Genomic DNA, 14,137 nt, shown 5'->3' on the forward strand with positions numbered 1-14,137 from the left:
ATGATCAGGAGGGGTTTCGTCAACTAACCTTAAACAATGTAAAGAAAAATGACAGAAACCAGTAGAGTCTATATAGTCTATTACATCTGCAATATATTATTTAAACACTGACAGACTTTACACAGACTTTTAATTATTCCACAATGTCTACACTCAATAAACACATTTCTGGCCACAATAAACATAGGAATATTACTCTCAATGTATGCATACACAAATCTGACATTATCCCTCCAGCGCGCAAGTAAGCAACAACTACGTGCGGCAAAAAAGCAAATTATCAAAAATCTTCAATTAATAACAAACTCTCCTCAGGCGCTGTTAGTAAGATCACAGCCTCCTCATGTCGTGCGGCTTCTCTCCACCACACGCTCTGTCCGACCACTTCCGACTCCTCTCGACAACTGTTCGCTCTCCTACACGTGATAGTAATATGTCAAAGAGTTTGTGAATGCACACAGAAGAACCATAGACGTCCACCTTTCAATCTGATGCATGATACAGCCATAATATACGAATATGAGATCTCAGAAACCAAAATCAAAGTTATGGACTGTAAAGGGAAATAAAATATATGATCAAAAATATGCTTAGGTTTGGCCTCTCTCTCTCTCTCTCTCTCTCTCTCTCTCTATGTCTCTCTCTCTCTCTCTCTCTCTCTCTCTCTCTCTCTATGTCTCTCTCTCTCTCACTCTCTTGAAAAAAAAGGAAAAAGAAATGAAGCTTTAGTTATACAGGGTGGTCCATTGATCGTCACCGGGCCAAATATCTCACGAAATAAGGGTCAAGCGAAAAAACTACAAAGAACGAAACTTGTCTAGCTTGAAGGGGAAAACCCGATGGCGCTATGGTTGGACCGCTAGATTGCGCTGCCATAGGTCAAACGGATATCAACTGAGTTTTTTTTAAATAGGAACCCCCACTTTTTTTATTACATATTCGTCTAGTACGTAAAATACGAATGTTTTAGTTGGACCCCGATTTTTGCTTTATGATAGATGGCGCTGTAATAGTTACAAACGTATAAGTACGTGGTATCACGTAACATTCCGCCAGTGCGGACGGTATTTACTTCGTGATACATTACCCGTGTTAAAATGGACCGTTTACCAATTGCGGAAAAGGTCGATATCGTGTTGATGTATGGCTATTGTGATTAAAATTCCCAACGGGCGTGTGCTATGTATGCTGCTCGGTATCCTGGACGACATCATCCAAGTGTTCGGACCGTTCGCCGGGTAGTTACGTTATTTAAGGAAACAGGAAGTGTTCAGCCACGTATGAAACGTCAACCACGATCTCAAACAAATGATGATGCCCAAATAGGTGTTTCAGCTGCTGTCGCGGCTAATCCGCATACCAGTAGCAGTCAAATTGCGCGAGAATCGGGAATCTCAAAAACGTCGGTGTTGAGAATGCTACATCAACATCGATTGCACCCATACCATATTTCCATGCACCAGTAATTGCATGGCACCGACTTTGAACGTCTTGTAAAGTTCTGCCACTGGGCACAAGAGAAATTACGGGACGATGACAGATTTTTTGCACCCGTTCTATTTAGCGACGAAGCGACAAGTGGAACATCAGCGACCTTGGCGGGTTAATGTATGGTGCGGCATTGTGGGAGGAAGGTGAACTGGCCCCCATTTTATCGATGGCAATGTAAATGGTGCAATGTATGCTGATTTCCTACGTAATGTTCTACCGATGTTACTACAAGATGTTTCACTGCATGACAGAATGGCGATGTACTTCCAACATGATGGATGTCCGGCACATAGCTCGCGTGCGGTTGAAGCGGTATTGAATAGCATATTTCATGACAGGTGGACTGGTCGTCGAAGCACCATACCATGTCCCGCACGTTCATCGGATCTGACGTCCCCGGATTTCTTTCTGTGGGGATAGTTGAAGGATATTTGTTATCGTGGTCCATCGACAACGCCTGACAACATGCGTCAGCACGTTGTCAGTGCATGTGCGAACATTATGGAAGGCGAACTATTCGCTGTTGAGAGGAATGACTTTACACGTATTGCCAAATGCATTGAGGTTGACAGACATCATTTTAAGCATTTATTGCATTAATGTGGTATTTACAGGTAATCACGCTGTAACAGCATGCGTTCTCAGAAATGTTAAGTTCACAAAGGTACATGTATCACATTGGAACAACCGAAATAAAACGTTTAAACATACCTATGTTCTGCATTTTAATTTAAAAAACCTACCTGTTACCAACTGTTCGTCTAAAATTGTGACCATATATTTGTGACTATTACAGCGCCATCTATCACGAAGCGAAAAAAAAAAATGGTCCAATTAAAACATTCATATTTCTTTATGTACTACGCGAATATGTAATAAAAATGCGGGTTCCTATTTAAAAAAACGCAGTTGATATCAGTTTGACCTGTGGCAGCGTCATCTAGCGGGCCAAACATAGCGCCATCTGGTTTCCCCCCTTCAAGCTAGACAAGTTTCGTTCTTTGTAGTTATTTCGTTTGACACCTATTTCGTGAGATCTTTGGCCCGGTCATGATAAATGGACCCCCATGCATAAGTCGCAATATCACTTATGAATAAGACAGTGGCATTGAGAAACGGTTAGTTATTGGTGGATGTGAGGCACACTCGGGTAAAACTGTGGAAAATACGCCACACGGATGTACAGATGAGACTCGAAAAGAATATTCTTCTGTATGGTAGCCAAATAAGAATCCCAAAGGCCAATGACACGAGTAGGATTTATCCTGTTATTGCCTAACCTCTACGAATGGAGACACACGGTTACGCAGGGTTTGGGTAGTCTGTGACAAATATAAAGCCTTCTTTCATCATCTCTAGTCACTGATTGCTACACGTTTGCTTTACGCCAGTGATGGCAGATGGCAACACCAGTAGGCCAGTGATTGTTATTGTTTCAAAATAGAGAAAGCAAGTATATCTATTTAAAAAAGCTGATAAAAATACTCTTAACGCCTTTTCAAGAGATAGTCTTCACTCCTTCCGATCTGATCATGTAAGAGTAGAAAAGTTGTGGAATGTTTTCAAGGAGATAGTGTCGACAGCAGTTGAAAGATGTATACCACATAAATTACAAGTGATGGTACTGATCCCCCATGGGACACAAAACGGGTCAGATCGTTGTTGCTGAAGCAACGAAAAATCATGCCAAATTTAAAAGAACGCAAAATCCCTAAGACTGGCAAAGTTTTACAGAACTTCGAAATATAGCGCGTAATTTAATGCGAGATGCGTTTAATAATTTCCACAACGAAATTCTGTCTCCAAATCGTGCAGAAAACCCAAAGAGATTCTGGTCATACATACAGCACACCAGTGGCAAGACACAATCAATACCTTCACTGCGCGATAACAACGGTGAAGTCACTGATGACAGTGCCACTAAAGCAGAGTTCTTAAACACGGTTTTCCGAAACTCCTTCACCAAGGAAGACAAAGTAAATATTCCTGAATTCCAATCAAGAACAACTGCCAAGATGAGAAACATAGAAGTAGATATCCTCGGTGTAACAAAGCAGCTTAAATCACTTAATAAAAGCAAGGTCTCCGGTCCAGGTGGTATACCAGTCAGGTTCCTCTCAGAGTACGCTGATAAAATAGCTCCATTTTTAACAATTACATACAACCACTCGCTCACAAAAAGATCCGTACTTAAAGACTGGAAAATTGCTCAAGTCACACCAATACCCAAACAGGGAAGTAGGAGTAATCCGCTGAATTACAGGCCTATATCACTAACGTCGATCTGCAGTAGGGTTTTAGAACATATACTGTATTCGAACATTATGAAGTACCTCGAAGAAAACGATTTATTGACACATACTCAGCACGGATTCAGAAAATATCGTTCTTGTGAAACACAACTAGGTTTTTGTACTCATGAGGTAATGAGTGCTATCGACAGGGGATGTCAAATTGATTCCATATTTTTAGATTTCCAGATGGCTTTCGACACCGTTCCTCACAAGCGTCTTCTAACCAAACTGCGTGCCTACGGAGTATCGCCTCAGTTGTGCGACTGGATTCGTGATTTACTGTCAGAAAGGTCACAGTTCGTAGTAATAGACGGAAAGTTATCGAGTAAAACAGAAGTAATATCCGGCGTTCCCCAAGGAAGTGTTATAGGCCCGCTCTTGTTCCTGATCTATATTAACAACATAGGAGACAATCTGAGTATCCGTCTTCTATTGTTTGCAAAGATGATGCTGTCATTTACCGTCTTTTAAAGTCATCAGATGATCAAAACGACTTGCAAAATTATCTAGATAAGATATTTGTATGGTGCGGAAAGTGGCAATTGACCCTGAATAAGGAAAAGTGTGAAGTTATTCACGTGAGTACTAAAAGAAATCAGCTAAATTTCGATTACGCGATAAGTCACACAAATCTGAAGGCTGTAAATTCAAGTAAATACTTAGGGATTACAATTACAAATAACCTAAATTGGAACGACCACATAGGTAATATTGTGGGTAGAGCAAACCAAAGACTGCGATTCATTGGCAGAACACTTAGAAGGTGCAACAGGTCTACTAAAGAGACTGCTTACACCACGCTTGTTCGCCCTATTCTGGAGTATTGCTGTGCGGTGTGGGATCCGCATCATGTGGGACTGACGGATGACATCGAAAAAGTGCAAAAAAGGGTAGCTCGTTTTGTATTATCGCGAAATACGGGGGATAGTGTCACAGACATGATACATGAATTGGAGTGGCAATCATTAAAACAAAGGCGTTTTTCGATGCGACGGGATCTTCTCATGAAATTTCAATCACCAGTTTTCTCCTCCGATTGACAAAACATTCTGTTGCCACCCACCTACATAGGGAGAAATGATCATCACGATAAAATAAGAGAAATAAGGGCTCACACAGAGAAATTTAAGTGCTCGTTTTTCCTGCGTGCCGTTCGAGAGTGGAACGGTATAGAGACAGCTTGAAGGTGGTTCATTGAACCCTCTGCCAGGCACTTGTGAATAGCAGAGTACTCACGTAGATGTAGATGTAGACCTGGAGCCAGGTGAGTGCTAGTAGTGTTGATACAAAGCATAGGAATGGCAAACGGGCCGGCCGAAGTGGCCGTGCGGTTAAAGGCGCTGCAGTCTGGAACCGCAAGACCGCTACGGTCGCAGGTTCGAATCCTGCCTCGGGCATGGATGTTTGTGATGTCCTTAGGTTAGTTAGGTTTAACTAGTTCTAAGTTCTAGGGGACTAATGACCTCAGCAGTTGAGTCCCATAGTGCTCAGAGCCAATGGCAAACGATAAACAAATCAAACTTTCCATTTTATCTACAACAACAGTTGCCGCATTTGTATACAATTATGGTCGCCTTTAAACCGGATGGTACATTCAGTGGAAAGTTATTTATTGTGCTGCGAGAAGTTGGAGGTGCTATGCCCTCTACGATCCTTTCTCCTGTGTGTGATCCTGCGAAGTCAGAAGGCAATATTTACGTCACAGCGAGCAAGAGTGGGAACATGGTCGTAAGAGAATTGCCTTTGACCAATAGCTGATCAAAATAATTTGCTTTTGCTTGATTCCTGGTCTGCGTGTAACAATCGTAATCCTTTAGAGCAAATATCACTACTGAAAAGAATGTAACATTGAAATTCATACCATCTGGAACCACTGGACAATTTGAGCCTCAGGATGTTTACTTTTCCGTGTCTATAAAGAATTTTATCGCACTGTATGCACCTGCGCTTTAACGGATATGTAGTTTCACGATAAGCTCCACGGCACTGTTACGTAGTCGGTTGCACGCCATCATATTCTATCATTTCTCATCACCCTGTTACACAAATATGGTTCTATATGCATTCCTTAATAGTGGATACGTAGCTGAACGTCTTGCACTGTTTGTAACTTCCAAGGATTTCGCCTTCGATCTTGATGGCGCGGACTTTAGTGATCATTCGGCGTTCATGGTGCAAAATGATTCAAATGGCTCTGAGCACTATGGGACTCAACTGCTGTGGTCATAAGTCCCCTAGAACTTAGAACTACCTAAACCTAACTAACCTAAGGACAGCACACAACACCCAGCCATCACGAGGCAGAGAAAAGCCCTGACCCCGCCGGGAATCGAACCCGGGACCCCGGGCGTGGGAAGCGAGAACGCTACCGCACGACCACGAGATGCGGGCATGGTGCAAGTTAATGATTTTTTGTGAACATTTCTTGAATGTCGACAATGTCCATTTTGTGAAGTGTAACTATAGAAGATTGATCTCTCCACCTCCTGGACACTCATTTTCTGTCGCCTTTCTGACGCACATAGACGTAACTATTAACACAACACTTTCTGATACGTCGTGGTATCTGAAGCACCCAACACCTTTGATTAATTATTGACCAATACAATAAGTTACTCAAAGGAATGACTTTAATCATTCGGCCAGAAGGGCCAATCAAATATAACCACAAATGCTGTTTTGATAATGCTACAAGAATGCAAAACCAACAATTAATTTACTTCATCCAAATGAGCAGTAAAGACCAAAAGACAAATTCATATACCAAAGGTTTTTTTTTAATGAAACAAGCTAACAAGATAAAATTAATAACCAAAAAGGGGTAGTGACGTCGCCACTCGGCCTGAAAGGCCTGAATATCAGTAGTAATAAATATTTGAGAATGGTTGAAGTTAGTGAGTTAGAACTTAAAACCAGCCCGTCCTCCTCACCACTAGGAAAAATTTACAACCAGCTGTGCTTGGACAGCCTGCTTTCGCAATTGGCACAGACCAGCAGTACAACTAGAAACTTCACCAACGTGGCGAATCGTCCACATAGGGCGTGACAGCAACTCTCTATAACACATAAAATAAAAATTACTAAACATTGGAACACATCCAGAATGAGATTTTCAATCTGCAGCGGAGTGTGCGCTGATATGAAACTTCCTGGCAGATTAAAACTGTGTGCCCGACCGAAACTCGAACTCGGGACCTTTGCCTTTCGCGGGCAAGTGCTCTACCAACTGAGCTACCGAAGCACGACTCACGCCCGGTACTCACAGCTTTACTTCTGCCAGTACCTCGTCTCCTACCTTCCAAACTTTACAAAAGCTCTCCTGCGAACCTTGCAGAACTAGCACTCCTGAAAGAAAGGATATTGCGGAGACATGGCTTAGCCACAGCCTGGGGGATGTTTCCAGAATGAGATTTTCACTCTGCAGCGGAGTGTGCGCTGATATGAAACTTCCTGGCAGATTAAAACTGTGTGCCCGACCGAGACTCGAACTCGGGACCTTTGCCTTTTGCGGGCAAGTGCTCTACCAACTGAGCTACCGAAGCACGACTCACGCCCGGTACTCACAGCTTTACTTCTGCCAGTATCTCGTCTCCTACCTTCCAAACTTTACAGAAGCTCTCCTGCGAACCTTGCAGAACTAGCACTCCTGAAAGAAAGGATATTGCGGAGACATGGCTTAGCCACAGCCTGGGGGATGTTTCCAGAATGAGATTTTCACTCTGCAGCGGAGTGTGCGCTGATATGAAACTTTCTGGCAGATTAAAACTGTGTGCCCGACCGAGACTCGAACTCGGGACCTTTGCCTTTCGCGGGCAAGTGCTCTACCAACTGAGCTACCGAAGAAGCACGACTCACGCCCGGTACTCACAGCTTTACTTCTGCCAGTACCTCGTCTCCTACCTTCCAAACATTACAGAAGCTCTCCTGCGAACCTTGCAGAACTAGCACTCCTGAAAGAAAGGATATTGCGGAGACATGGCTTAGCCACAGCCTGGGGGATGTTTCCAGAATGAGATTTTCACTCTGCAGCGGAGTGTGCGCTGATATGAAACTTCCTGGCAGATTAAAACTGTGTGCCCGACCGAGACTCGAACTCGGGACCTTTGCCTTTCGCGGGCAAGTGCTCTACCAACTGAGCTACCGAAGCACGACTCACGCCCGGTACTCACAGCTTTACTTCTGCCAGTACCTCGTCTCCTACCTTCCAAACTTTACAGAAGCTCTCCTGCGAACCTTGCAGAACTAGCACTCCTGAAAGAAAGGATATTGCGGAGACATGGCTTAGCCACAGCCTGGGGGATGTTTCCAGAATGAGATTTTCACGCTGCAGCGGAGTGTGCGCTGATATGAAACTTCCTGGCAGATTAAAACTGTGTGCCCGACCGACACTCGAACTCGGGACCTTTGCCTTTCGCGGGCAAGTGCTCTACCAACTGAGCTACCGAAGCACGGCTCACGCCCGGTACTCACAGCTTTACTTCTGCCAGTACCTCGTCTCCTACCTTCTGTAAAGTTTGGAAGGTAGGAGACGAGGTACTGGCAGAAGTAAAGCTGTGAGTACCGGGCGTGAGACGTGCTTCGGTAGCTCAGTTGGTAGAGCACTTGCCCGCGAAAGGCAAAGGTCCCGAGTTCGAGTCTCGGTCGGGCACACAGTTTTAATCTGCCAGGAAGTTTCATATCAGCGCACACTCCGCTGCAGAGTGAAAATCTCATTCTGGAAACATCCCCCAGGCTGTGGCTAAGCCATGTCTCCGCAATATCCTTTCTTTCAGGAGTGCTACTTCTGCAAGGTTCGCAGGAGAGCTTCTGTAAAGTTTGGAAGGTAGGAGACGAGGTACTGGCAGAAGTAAAGCTGTGAGTACCGGGCGTGAGTCGTGCTTCGGTAGTTCAGTTGGTAGAGCACTTGCCCGCGAAAGGCAAAGGTCCCGAGTTCGAGTCTCGGTCGGGCACACAGTTTTAATCTGCCAGGAAATTTCATATCAGCGCACACTCCGCTGCAGAGTGAAAATCTCATTCTGGAAACATCCCCCAGGCTGTGGCTAAGCCATGTCTCCGCAACATCCTTTCTTTCAGGAGTGCTAGCTCTGCAAGGTTCGCAGGAGAGCTTCCGTAAAGTTTGGAAGGTAGGAGAAGAGGTACTGGCAGAAGTAAAGCTGTGAGTACCGGGCGTGAGTCGTGCTTCGGTAGCTCAGTTGGTAGAGCACTTGCCCGCAAAAGGCAAAGGTCCCGAGTTCGAGTCTCGGTCGGGCACACAGTTTTAATCTGCCAGGAAGTTTCATATCAGCGCACACTCCGCTGCAGAGTGAAAATCTCATTCTGGAAACATCCCCCAGGCTGTGGCTAAGCCATGTCTCCGCAATATCCTTTCTTTCAGGAGTGCTAGTTCTGCAAGGTTCGCAGGAGAGCTTCTGTAAAGTTTGGAAGGTAGGAGACGAGATACTGGCAGAAGTAAAGCTGTGAGTACCGGGCGTGAGTCGTGCTTCGGTAGTTCAGTTGGTAGAGCACTTGCCCGCGAAAGGCAAAGGTCCCGAGTTCGAGTCTCGGTCGGGCACACAGTTTTAATCTGCCAGGAAATTTCATATCAGCGCACACTCCGCTGCAGAGTGAAAATCTCATTCTGGAAACATCCCCCAGGCTGTGGCTAAGCCATGTCTCCGCAACATCCTTTCTTTCAGGAGTGCTAGCTCTGCAAGGTTCGCAGGAGAGCTTCTGTAAAGTTTGGAAGGTAGGAGAAGAGGTACTGGCAGAAGTAAAGCTGTGAGTACCGGGCGTGAGTCGTGCTTCGGTAGCTCAGTTGGTAGAGCACTTGCCCGCAAAAGGCAAAGGTCCCGAGTTCGAGTCTCGGTCGGGCACACAGTTTTAATCTGCCAGGAAGTTTCATATCAGCGCACACTCCGCTGCAGAGTGAAAATCTCATTCTGGAAACATCCCCCAGGCTGTGGCTAAGCCATGTCTCCGCAATATCCTTTCTTTCAGGAGTGCTAGTTCTGCAAGGTTCGCAGGAGAGCTTCTGTAAAGTTTGGAAGGTAGGAGACGAGATACTGGCAGAAGTAAAGCTGTGAGTACCGGGCGTGAGTCGTGCTTCGGTAGCTCAGTTGGTAGAGCACTTGCCCGCGAAAGGCAAAGGTCCCGAGTTCGAGTCTCGGTCGGGCACACAGTTTTAATCTGCCAGGAAGTTTCATATCAGCGCACACTCCGCTGCAGAGTGAAAATCTCATTCTGGAAACATCCCCCAGGCTGTGGCTAAGCCATGTCTCCGCAATATCCTTTCTTTCAGGAGTGCTAGTTCTGCAAGGTTCGCAGGAGAGCTTCTGTAAAGTTTGGAAGGTAGGAGACGAGGTACTGGCAGAAGTAAAGCTGTGAGTACCGGGCGTGAGTCGTGCTTCGGTAGCTCAGTTGGTAGAGCACTTGCCCGCGAAAGGCAAAGGTCCCGAGTTCGAGTCTCGGTCGGGCACACAGTTTTAATCTGCCCGGAAGTTTCATTGGAACACATGGTTCAAAATATAAGGCCTATATAAGCAGGAACTGTTAATGATGCCCACTGTTCTTCTTAAATCTTCGACTTAGTAAATGTGACGGCCAGTACTAAATAATAATACCACTCAACAAATTGTAAAATACAAGATCGTTATTGCACTTGGGTCAGAATAAAATTTCAACCACAGAAAATATTTTCGGCTCAGTTATTAAGGCACAGAGAGTTAACACTCTTTTATAGTGATAGTTATACTTGACAATATAACAGCAGAGGAATCGGGATTTCGGGCACGCCTGAGCCTGCTAAAATTGCGAAACACCATGGCACACGACCTTAGAGCACAACACACCCGACGACGCGGGCAGAAATTGAGTGAGACACATCAAGTCAAGAAATTCTCACCGTAAGTGCAGAAGGCAGACAAGCATTCGGCGACAGGTTGCAACCAGCACCAACTCGAGTTATGTCAATCGCCCCAGTTCCGCCATAGCAACGCGGACACGCCGCGTCAACAGGTGCTACGCCGAGCTTCCTTATCACACAGCCCGTCCAGAAAGGCTGCCGCCGTCCCGGGTACACACGCTCGTAGCAATCACGTGCGTTCACAGGAAGTCATACCACCTTTCCCGCAACATTGCGCTGCCACACAACCGGAAACTAAACTCCCCGTCTCACTCCGGCAGCAGCACTCGATACTCTCGTCGCCAGCAGGTCTCTCCCCAGAACGCAGCGCCCTCCGAAATTTAAAAGCAAACGGACCAATCGCGGCAGAGCAAAGCCAAGGCTCCGGAAGACGACACACTACACCTAGGCAAAGATGAAGGTGATACGGTTCACTTTCAAATGAGTCTTACAAAAGATTAAACTTGCAACCTCGAACTCAAGACGTTCCTTGAAGCATCAAGTGCAGAAAATTGAACATGAGACTGGTATTTCATTTGCTGGATACTAAGATCATCAATGCTTGGCTACTGCATCGAAGAATAGAAAAGACTGGATCATTGAAGGACTCCAAGACTGACATAGTAAGATTTCTGCTTTCTCATATTGCTTTCGGGGAGATAAAATGATATATCGCCAACTTTATGACCAGTGAAAGATCCATCCATGACCACAATGAGAGTTTTGCCACTAGCTGCTGCTAGATTTCAAGGGAGAAATCGCTTAGCGATACAACGACTGACAGTGAATCCACAAAGGTGCAAGTTGAGTTGTTGTACAAGAACGTCCCTTACTGTTGCTTGGTTCAAATGGCTCTGAGCACTATGCGACTTAACTTCTGAGGTCATCAGTCGCCTAGAACGTAGAACTAATTAAACCTAACTAACCTAAGGACATCACACACATCCATGCCCGAGGCAGGATTCGAACCTGCGACCGTAGGGCTCGCTCGGCTCCAGACTGTAGCGCTCGGAACCGCACCGCCACTCCGGCCGGCGTTACTGTTGCAGTAAGTGTCAATGTTATTTGTGTATTGTAGGTAGTAATTACTTTTATAAATATCATACCGTCGATTAACGAGTCTCAATACGTATGCTTTGTGTTCAGCACTTGTTGCTAATAAAACGTCTTGCAGAACACTCGGTATGTAAATACTCATACCCATAACATTTACTTTTGTAGACGTTACAAATTTTAATGATCCTCATTAAAAAAAAATTCTGGAAAAAATCAAGATGTAGGTTTTTAAGCAGACAAAATGGTGTTAAAATTTCCTGTATTTATCTTCAACGTAATGTATGCACCTAATAGAGAAATGAAGATTCTGAGAAGAATCAAAGGCTTTAGCGGAGTGGATGGCAGCTGCAACAAACACATCAGAAGAAATCTGAAAATCTTATCACTTTTGAAAAAGGCGGAGAGTATATTAGTCCAAAGTGACACAGCCATTTCCATCGAATGAGTAAGGAGCAACTACCATAACAAGTTATTGAATACCGACCGTCAGGCTAAAATGTTTGGGAAGACCACTGAATGTGAAGGCTTATAAATCGGAACAGGCCCGCAGCCCTCACGAATGGAGCAGCTGATGATGATGGTGATGACGATGAAGATGCTGGTGATAATATCCAGGCATTACTAGTGAGTCACTTGAAATATCTTTCCTTGCAAGATCTCTTGTCCAATAAGATTTTCAGGAGAATTTCTATGAAGTTTGGAAAATTGTAAATAGATGATGGCAGATGTGAAGCTGTGACATTGGTTCGCTTCGACAGCTCCGTTGGTGAGATCAATGCCAACGAAAGCAAGGCTGCCATTTTGAGTCTTGGCCTGGCACACAACTTTTGACTGCCAGGAAGTTCGAGACAGCGCACACTCAGCTGCAATACGATTGAACATACAGGGCCAAAACTCTGTGTCAGTGGTTGGATTACGTTCATGAAGTGACATTATGGAATTTTTGTGTTATATCTATCCTTGACTGCCATTACGTCTTCATTGGGCTCAAAAACATATTCATGCCCAAGTTTTTTAGTGTGTAAAGGTAAAAGCCAGTAGAATCCACATCTATTGAACAATCTATCAGTTGGTTGTGGGTCTTCCGGTCTGTATCATCGTTATCGATGATGCGTTGCCAACGATTCCTTCTGCTCAGTTCCTTCAGAGGTGCTCCTGGCTGTGCTAAATCCTGGCGACTGACAGACAGGTCGGACGCCTGAGAGCAAAATACATATGTGGAAAAGGGGCGTGGTTGAAATCTACACGTGATCGGCGGAGATAATCATTTTCGGAGATAATTTTTATTTTTTACTGTAATATCTTTTTCTAGTCTGATCAATTGCATCACAGGACAACACTATGTTCTTTCATAGTTGTGTTTTATCGTTGTCGTACAGCCTAATGTTATTTGGTTGTAGAATACCATTCACTTCCCTTCCCGAGTAGCCATTTTTCTCGAAGTTCTGCATCAGGCGTTTAAATTTGGCGTCTAGGTGTACCTACGTGCAAACCCTTTTGGCTGCGTTAACGGGTCTTTTAAAGGTGCCCCTCTTTTGCTGTACTTCATGCTTAAAAATCTTACATAAATATCCATCGATATGCGTGGCTATTGGGAAAATTTTGTGTTTCAACTTTCTATCTGTTCATAGAGGGTACGCTATTATTTTTATGAATAAAGAAGATTATCAAAGCAAATATTTGAGTTATTTGACGTCGAGAAAGTACAAAAATTTTATGAAATTACCTACAGCTGGCAGACTGAAGAAGACGCACATTCTCTGACAAAGTCAAAAAGAAATCAAGAAAGCGTTAATAAAGACTGAATCTACGTGTCTCATACTTTATGGTCTAACCAAAATTCATAAAAGTGATTTTCCTCTGAGACCCACTGTTAGTGTTATGAGTTTCTCGACGCATCAAATAGCAAGAATGTGACAAATTGGTTATAACCATACACTGGAGAAAATTACGACTTTTATAAAATAGCCACGTCATTTTAAGAAGAAACTTGAAGGTCAACTTTGGCTCCGGAAGATCTACTTGTAAACTTCAACATCGTGTCTTGAATTACCATGATTCCAGTTAACGAAGTTGTTATCGATATTGCAGAGATTTCCTAGGGCATCTGACTGGTCGTTTTAGACATTCCACACTGTTACAGTGGAATGATGAATTTTATGAGCAAATGGATGGTGTTGCGATGGGTAACCCTTTGGGTCATGCTGTCACTCATTTTTGAAAGAAAAAATTCGTACAATCAGTTCAATAAAGAGAAAATAAGAAAAGACCTCGACGATATCAAATTGTAGATGATCTATTTTGGTTTGGCCACATGGTAAAAAAGCTTAAGACACTTTTTTTGTGATCTAAATAATATAAAGTTAAAAATCCAATTTACCATGGAAGCGGTAAATGAGAATGGAATATCCTTCAC

General features: G+C 44.1%; 3 non-coding genes across 3 annotated transcripts; 2 read left to right on the forward strand and 1 right to left on the reverse strand.

Moving 5' to 3' along the window:
- Window positions 1–7,253: 7,253 nt before the first annotated feature.
- Window positions 7,254–7,328, reverse strand: Trnal-caa (transfer RNA leucine (anticodon CAA)). The gene has a single exon. It is a non-coding gene; the product is annotated as a tRNA-Leu (tRNA).
- A 1,633-nt stretch (window positions 7,329–8,961) lies between these two features.
- Trnal-caa (transfer RNA leucine (anticodon CAA)) lies at window positions 8,962–9,036 on the forward strand. Its single transcript has one exon. It is a non-coding gene; the product is annotated as a tRNA-Leu (tRNA).
- A 527-nt stretch (window positions 9,037–9,563) lies between these two features.
- On the forward strand, window positions 9,564–9,638 carry Trnal-caa (transfer RNA leucine (anticodon CAA)). Its single transcript has one exon. It is a non-coding gene; the product is annotated as a tRNA-Leu (tRNA).
- The last annotated feature ends 4,499 nt before the right edge of the window (window positions 9,639–14,137 follow it).

Source organism: Schistocerca nitens, chromosome 8 (genome assembly GCF_023898315.1).
Source record: "Schistocerca nitens isolate TAMUIC-IGC-003100 chromosome 8, iqSchNite1.1, whole genome shotgun sequence".
Taxonomy (NCBI): Eukaryota; Metazoa; Arthropoda; class Insecta; order Orthoptera; family Acrididae; genus Schistocerca; species Schistocerca nitens.